Source organism: Argiope bruennichi, chromosome 11 (assembly GCF_947563725.1).
Source record: "Argiope bruennichi chromosome 11, qqArgBrue1.1, whole genome shotgun sequence".
Lineage (NCBI taxonomy): Eukaryota > Metazoa > Arthropoda > Arachnida > Araneae > Araneidae > Argiope > Argiope bruennichi.
Genome location: NC_079161.1, coordinates 34,077,762 through 34,086,498, shown reverse-complemented (window position 1 = coordinate 34,086,498; position 8,737 = coordinate 34,077,762).

Genomic DNA, 8,737 nt, shown 5'->3' with positions numbered 1-8,737 from the left:
AATTTCAGAGTGAGAACAGATTTTATCTATGAATTAATAGTTTGTTAATGAAAGAAGGCATAAAGATAGTTAGCGATGTTTTGCGTATGGAGTTACGAATCTTACATACGATATTTCACATTGATATTTTGATGTACAAATACCTATGTCTATATTGCAACTGCATAGGTATCATCAATATAAGAAGGTTATCCCACGCTGGATATCCAATTTTCAACATTCATATAAAATATAGGTTGCCAATAGGGGCATTACAGCCTGCCTTGGGTATTGGAGTTCTCCATGGGAATGATAACCGATCCGGAAATCCAAGGTGTATTAAGTCAGTAAAGGAAGTCATTTGCTGTGTACTACTTATATAGGAAATTAATATAATAACATATTTGAGCTATTATATTTACATATCACTAACAGTTATTAAAAAGATAACAGTTATATGCGATTCTAATTAAACAAATATTGTTCCGTTTCACGAACTAGGCCTAATTATGAACAATAATAGGAACAATTTGCAGATCAACAATGCAAAGAAATGCTCAATTAGAAAAAACAATAATTTCTTTTATTTTTATGAATACAGGAACGCGTTGCCAGATACAGGTTATTATTTTTGTGAACAGATAATTAAAACGATTACGATACAAATAGTATATCGATACGCCACAACTATGTATTAAGATGTCCAGTGAAGAGATAAGCTAAAATAATAATAGTATGTAGAAGATTTAATGTCTCACGTCATGATAGAATAAATTCTCAATCAACTATCTCATTAATCTGTTTTTTTTTAATTTCTTATTAATTTTGTTTTTATTTTTAAATTCTAAGAAGCAATTTTTTATTATCTTCGATAATCATTTTCATTTCTTCTTGTGATTCTTAATAGATTGATAGATGAAATTTGTATATGTAATATGCAACAATATTTATTACTTGATGTGTTTATGGAAAAAGAGGAGTTGGAATTTGTTTTATCTAGTAGAATAGATCTAGAATAGATTGGGAACCACAGATCTACTTTCAAATGGCTCGACTTATTTTTTAATGAAAACATAATACCTTATTATAAATTTTATTGAAAACACCATTTGAACAAAAACTATTGCCGCGTAGATAAACCATGTGTTAACTAAAGTCAAAGATAACACTCTAATATCAACTGGAGACTTTTCTCAAGGAACTAAAACTTACATCTGTTTTTATCCACAAGATGAAAATGGCTCGAATCTTCTAGATTTAGAAAGATGCTGAAATTATAAGAGCATTCTAGAACAAACGAGAAATAAGAGAAAGTAAATCAATAACAAAACAAATTTTAGGTCACTTGCCTGCAGTCAGACACAAACTTGCGAACTGTCGCTTTCAGTTCATAACATTCTACCACTTGGACATTCAATCCGCGCCAAGTTCGAACAAGTTTCATTACGATATATTTAATATTTTATTGAACTATCAAAATTTCCTCCCTCTCACAGAGCATACAGATATCAGTACAAATGCATATTAAAGCATCAACACAGTGAATATAAAGGAAATACAAGTAATATATACAAGTAAGTACTGTTCGTTCTAGTATGACGAGATAACTACTTTTCGGTTATTCTACCTCGCTAAGGGGTGAGATGCGAAGAAAATAAGCGTATTTCAGGAGTTCTTCGTTTTTTGACCTAGATTTCCGACATATTAAATATTTTTATTGTTCCTTTTTTCATATATATGTGAGAATCATGTCGTTCCTGATCGTACTATTTTATTGTAACTCAAAATTGAATATTGATATTAGCTTATATCGTCATTTAAAATGACAAAATACTTTCAGAGATTGCAAGAAGAAAATTTTATATATCATTGCATGTGACTGAGGTTATAGACCGTTGATAATCTTAAAAATTTATTAAAAAAAATTTAATAATAAATTTTAAAAAGTGTTTTAACATAAAAATTATTGTTATTGTTCTGTAAAAAAGTTAATTACCAAATTTTAAGAACATAAATCTTTCATTTCTTCATCATAATTTAATGTTTAAATACCTCACAATAAATTGCTCTAAAATATTTTATTGTGAATTAGTTTCTTTTTCCAACAATATTATGAGTTACTTATAGTTCTCTTCTTTTTCACTTTCCTTTATTTTGACTGAATAAACACATCCTGGTCCGAAAATGTAATATAAAAATTACAATATACCCATGCAAATAAAATGTCCGTACTTTAACGAGCTTTTTTTTTTATGTAAATTGAATCCATTTGAAATTCATTTTTCATTCAACATTTATTTCAAACATATATATACTTATATCTTATAAAAAATCAAATATATTGATAAAAGCGGTAATTCAATGCTAATCTAATAAATACCTACTATACTTTTATAGTGCTAAAAATAGATCATAACATAGTCAAATAAATATAAGATAATAATTTTAGATAAAAAATTTAGAAGCTATTAATGCAACATCAGTATAACATCCTCGCCAAACATATTAACATTCCAGAAGAAATTCCAGCTGCTCCTTAAATAGAATAATTAGTCCGTGTCTGGCAATAATATGTGTAACTAGATCCATTATCCTGAGGGTGCCATAATTCGTTGGAAAATATTAAAATCTTATATCTTTGGCCATGTTATATCCATAAGCGTAGTGAATAATAGTACACTTATCAAGATGACAATAACAGTCATAATTTTTTTGAACATTTTTTTTTTACTAGAGAGAAAAGCTTCTAACGCCAAGGAGCAGTTAATTTTTCCCTTTACAGGGCCATTCTTTTCTAGTCATGGTATTCAAAATACTTTTAGGATTGAGATTGGCTTAAGAAAATTGATTCACTTAGCTTAATAGATAAATGTAATTTAATTTATTAAATAATTGTGTTAACCCTTTCTAAGGGCGTGGGAAGTATGCTTCCCACGAAACTTATCAATCTTTGTATGAATTTATGTAGGTTGGCATAAGTTCTGACAAATTTTTGTAGAAAGACAGAAACTTAGATGCTTCAGTTCTTTAATCTCAATCAAAATGATGTGTCTTGATTTGTTACTTCATTATTAATTAACCAAATTAATTAATTAGTGAAATGAAATTTATCTAATAAGCTAAATGAACCCCTTTTCTTATTCTAATTTCAAGCCTAAAAATATTTTAACATAATATGACTAGAAAAAAATGTCCCTTTAAAGGGTCAATTGATAACTAAGTAACAAATCAAGACACAGTATTTCGTGAGAGATAAGGATCTGCAGCATCTAAGTTTCTGACATATTGAAAAGTTTGTCAAAACTTAAAACAATGTACATAATTTCATACAAAAATTGATGAATTTGGTGGTAAGCACACTTACTATGGTCCTTGAAAAGGTTAAGTAAAAATTTCCATGACATCTCTTTAAGTTCACTCTGGGCAGTAATCCAAAAGTATATCTTGCTCCTATTATAGTCAACCAGTGCCCATTGCTATATTCTTAAAAGGGATTTTTTAAGCCTAAATTTTATCCAGGATCTTGGTATTCCAGCATTAAAAGCTATTGTCTCATATAGGTAGGCCACGGGGCCCCGGTGGTAAGGTTTCGGCTTTAGACTCGGAGGGCTTCAGGTTCGAGACACGATTGCACCAAAACACCGTCGTGTAAGTGGGTCTAGTGCACGTTAAATCCGTCGGAGCTAAACGTCCTCCATTAGGTGTAGAAGTTTGGGGAGAGAGTTGCCAGCTCAAGTGTCGCCCTCGTCATCTGACTGCGGTTCAAAATTATGAGCCTGTCCCAAATTAGCCCTAAATGAGACGTTAAAATAACTAAACTAAGTTAAGCCTCATGTAGTTACAATTCAGAAAATTTTTGTGAGAGATTCTTCGAATTCCGATTCAATGCTCATTTTATTAATGCCCAATATTTGCTTCACTTAGAGCAGTTATATGATATACATGTTCAGTTTTTAGATTTTTTAGCCTCCATTGGAGTTTTTAATTCTCTTTTTTAAACTAGGTTTCGAAATTTTTTCAAGATCTTTCTGTTTCTACAACCTTTTTTTTTTATTAAAAATTAATGATTCCTTGAATTATTCTATTAGGTAAGTTTTTACCATGATACCCTTTTAACCTACCAAGGGATTTTCGATATCTTCTTTTACATAATTAATTTTAGAAGAGAGTAAATTCTTCTTTTTTTTTTACGTACACAACGAATAAATTCTTGCTTGTAGTATAGGTTACATACCGATTTCCGCTTTTTAAATCTACATGCAAATAAATGAATATTTCAAATTTAACCTTGGTATTGAATCCAACCTTTATCGGTACATATAATATTCAAATTAGGATAACGTGTGTTCTTGTTTTTCTGTTTTCCCCTTAATTACAAAAAAAGCTTCCTTTAAAAACAAATTTGTTTTTTTCACATTAAGTATTCAAATATCTAATGCACAAATATCTTGTTTATTCCCTGCGTTAAAATTTTCTTGGAATTGAAAAGAGGGCTCTACTATTTTAAGTAATTAAAACACTAAATAAGAACAAAATTACTTTTAAAAATATAGACACAATATCTTTTCAACGAAGACTTTTCATATTCTATTAATTATAATATTTCATTTCAATGAGTTCTATATATAGATATTTTTTTCAGGTGGCTTGTCGCAATATATGTCCTGTAATTAATATTTAATTATTTCAGAAAAAAGCTTAATTTAGTTATATGCAATAAATGAAATACATTCATAATATTTTAAAATTTTGTAATATTCTTCAAAGTCACGCATTATTAAAAACGCAAATGTTTTGATAAGATTTATTTCATTAAAATAGATCTGCATGATTATATAAATAATATTATTATAACCAACGAAGGTGAATATTATAAATAAGATTAATTTAATCATATTAATAAACTTTGATTAGCTAAAATTTATTATAATAAAGAAATTTTAAAAGTGTAATTACAAACATATAAATAATAAATGGCAAATATATAAATGGAAATGTTATTTTAATTTATACTTGTATAATAATGATACAACATTCTGATTGGTTTTCTATATTTCAAAGTGGCAAAATTAATTAAAGGGTGAAGGTTTTGCCAAAATATTTTATTTTGCATTGTCTCGCAAAGTTGGAAAATAAAACTTAGGGTCAGTCGATTATTAATGTCATATATAGGATTCGAGAGCATTCATATGAAATAAAAATGGTCGAAATCGGTTCATTCATTGCGGTTATAGAATTCTATAAAGGAATTTCTTTATGGAGAATATGTAGGTAAACAGAATTTCTTGTTTTACTCTCAAAAATGGAATGTAAAGGAGGGAGAACGAATACTGATGACGTATCTATGGATCATAAACTTTGATGATGATGTCGTGTCCGCGTTACAATGGAAAGGGGGTGTAGTAGCTTCTGAGGGTAAAGACCCCTGAGCACCCGAGGGCAGAAGTCTGACTTAAAGCTCATATGAAGATGAAACTCACACATTTTTTCTTGCACAACCCCTTTTTACAGGGGGCACATTCACACACCTCACAGTTAGAACACAGATGAAGAACAACCATGCCGGAACCGGGATTCGAACCCGGGGCCGCCAGATCACGGAGAAGATGCGCTACCCTTATGCAAGGACGCCGGCATAAACGTTGATATGAGAGAGAAAATAATCGAAATCGGTTCTGTGGTTGGGGATGAGGAGCTCTCTCATGGTTTTTCCACATTGGCCATATACAGTGAGGCTTTCCTTTTAAGTATATCTAAACAGCGGACTATGAAAGAATACAGGCAGCATTTTAAAACGAATCTGGGCAACTGGTTTTCTTGACTTTCCTTTTTATCACTATCTCTGCAAATAATAAAAATGAATGTGTATGTTGTATGTGTGTGTGTGTGCTAACGCAACAGGCCAGACCATTTGACCTATAGCTACCAAATTTAGCACATATATACTTTGGAGGGTGAGAATCAGCAACTGGCAATGATGCTTTGAAATTTTAATTAATTAATAAGTTAAGCTAAATTTTGACATTTTCCTGGATTAGCTTCCGAAAATATTATGCCACATATATTGATTTTAGACTGTTTTAAAATTTTAAAAAAATGTATTTTTAGTGATATTAATTTCACAATCGTGCAAATTTCTTTGAGTTTCGCAATTTAAAAAAAAAAAAAATTGTTGTCCAATTTTACACATTGGTTCACGTTGTTGCCTTGAAATTCAAGCCTTTTTCATTGTTTATTCAATTATTTAATAGCGTGATTTTTTTTTAATGTTGAAAGCTAAAATGGAAAGACTCTATTTAATATGTGTGTAATTTGCAAAACAAATTAAAAAGTCATGTTACAATACCGCGAAATTTATAAGATCGGTAAACCACACATTCACACTTTTAATAGGACTGTAGCATAATGAAATTGTACATAAAGAATAAAACATATATAAGACAATTAGGTACCTTTCGGTTGTAAAGACCACAAAAAAGCGCCAAGAAAAATTTTCGCCAATTTAGTGATTTCAATCATCAAGAAATATAGCACTTGATTCGCACGTTCAAAATTTTTCACAATAAATAATAATGAATATATTTTTATAATTTGGCGAAATTTTTTCTTGGTCATTTTTGGTCGCCTTTAAAATCGAATTGTACCGACAATTAAATTAACCTGTCTTTAATGTCTAACAGTTTGATGGAATTAAGGTTTAGTTTAGTTTAGTTATATTAACGACCCGTTTGAAGCAACACTAGGGCTATTGTGAGAAGGACCTCGTAATTTTGAACCGCGGTCAGATGACGAGGACGACACCTGAGTTGACACCCCCTCTCCACACCATACCACACCAGCGGGGATAGAATTAAGTGCATGAAGTAATATCTGAATAATTTGATTGAAATTAAACATAATGTATATCCTCATTGAACAAGTTGGTCTTCAACTGCGGCTAATTACAAATAATGTATAATTATAATAATATTATATTTTAAATAAATAGTGTAACATTGCAAATCTTATAACAAATAAACATGTATACGAAACGCTCAGCTGATAAATTTTTCACATTTTGTATCTACATTTGATTGTGCGCCGGTCTGGTGAATTCATCGTTTTACTACGGTTTCTTGAGCGACGCACTCAAGAAATTTTCGTATATAATTCAAGTACAAAGTATTTCCAGATATATATAGGCAGGTTTACAAAGCGAAACAAATGCTTTTTTATTATATGCATTTGGGGAGGAACATTATTACAAATTTTGATATGAAACGACAGAGGAAAACAGAGAATTCCAGGATTTTTAAAAGTTCCGCCGGCGAAATAAATTCCTTACATGTTTTGTACATGGCAATTATTTCCGCCACTTTGTGTGTTGTTGTCGAACATATGAATCTCTCTACTGAAGGTATAATAACCTTAATTAGACCTTACTCAGAGAGATTTATATATTCGAAAACAACACCAGATGTTACGAGATTCCTGGGTTTATCACGTAAAAGTATTTTATTTATACAGTTTTAATATTTCCCTAGGAAAATACAGACAGTAAAAGCTGAATTAAAGTCAATTCCGACATTGCAATTATTATTATGTTATAATCTTTTTATGTTCGATGTTATAGGCAAGAAAATTAAAATATTTATGTCTACATAAAACAATTTTTAGGTTACCAAATGATTCGGATAAATCTTTCAAATGAAATCGAATAATCAAATTAAATTATCGTTTCGATTAGCTTAATTGCATAAGTATCTTGTTTTGGAATAACATTAGGGCTATTTTGGGGCCACAGTGGTCTGGTGGTAAGGTCACAGCTTCGGAGCCCAAAAGATTTCGGACTCGAGACCCAATTCCTCCGAAGAACCACCATGTAAGTGGGTCTTGTGCACTCCAAATCCGTTGGGGCCAAACGTCTTCACGATGGTGTGGTGTGGAAGTTTAGAGAGGAGAGTGCCAGCTCAGGGATCGTCCTAGTCATCTGACAGCGGTTCAAAATTACGAAGTCCGTCGCAAAATAACGTTAGTGTTGCTTTAAAAAGGGTCGTTAATATAACTAAAACCAAAATTGGATTATCCTTGTAATTTTGAACCGCGGTCAGATTATAAAGTATGTCACATTGGCTGGCATCACCTACACCAAACATTCACGTCCCGCCAGCGGAATGGTGTTTGGCCCCGAGCGTGTACCGGTCCCGCCTAAATGGTGGTTATTCGGGAGAATCGGATTTCGAACTCAGAATCCTCCAGCCCCTAAAACGAGACATTCCAATCAGATCAATGTAATGTTGTTTGGAATGCAGTGAATTTAAGAAAAATTAATTTCAATATTTAATAGAATTTATAATAAAGAATCTTAAATGAAAACATTAAAAAAAGAGATAATTAAAATGAAAATATTTCTTCTCTTTATTAAAATAATAAAATTTTGTTAAAAAATTTATTTTATTTAAACTGTTTTTTCTAAATGCAAAATAATAGAAAAGCCCCAATTTTAATAGACAATAAAATAAACAGTGGTCGGTAGGAGCAGCTGACGATACCACTAATCGACTTAGTTCAATTTTTTTTCACATCTTTCGAATTTTGAAGAAGGAAAAGTGAAAATCAGTGCATCGTTAGATTTTCAGATGGATGCTTGGCTTCTTTTGTAACATATCGCCATCTTTACTAGAAATGGTATTATTGTTGCTTTCTTAATTCAGTAGGCTAAATTTGGCTATTATTCCATAGAATCGTATAAAATATGCTATTCAACCTTCAAATAACA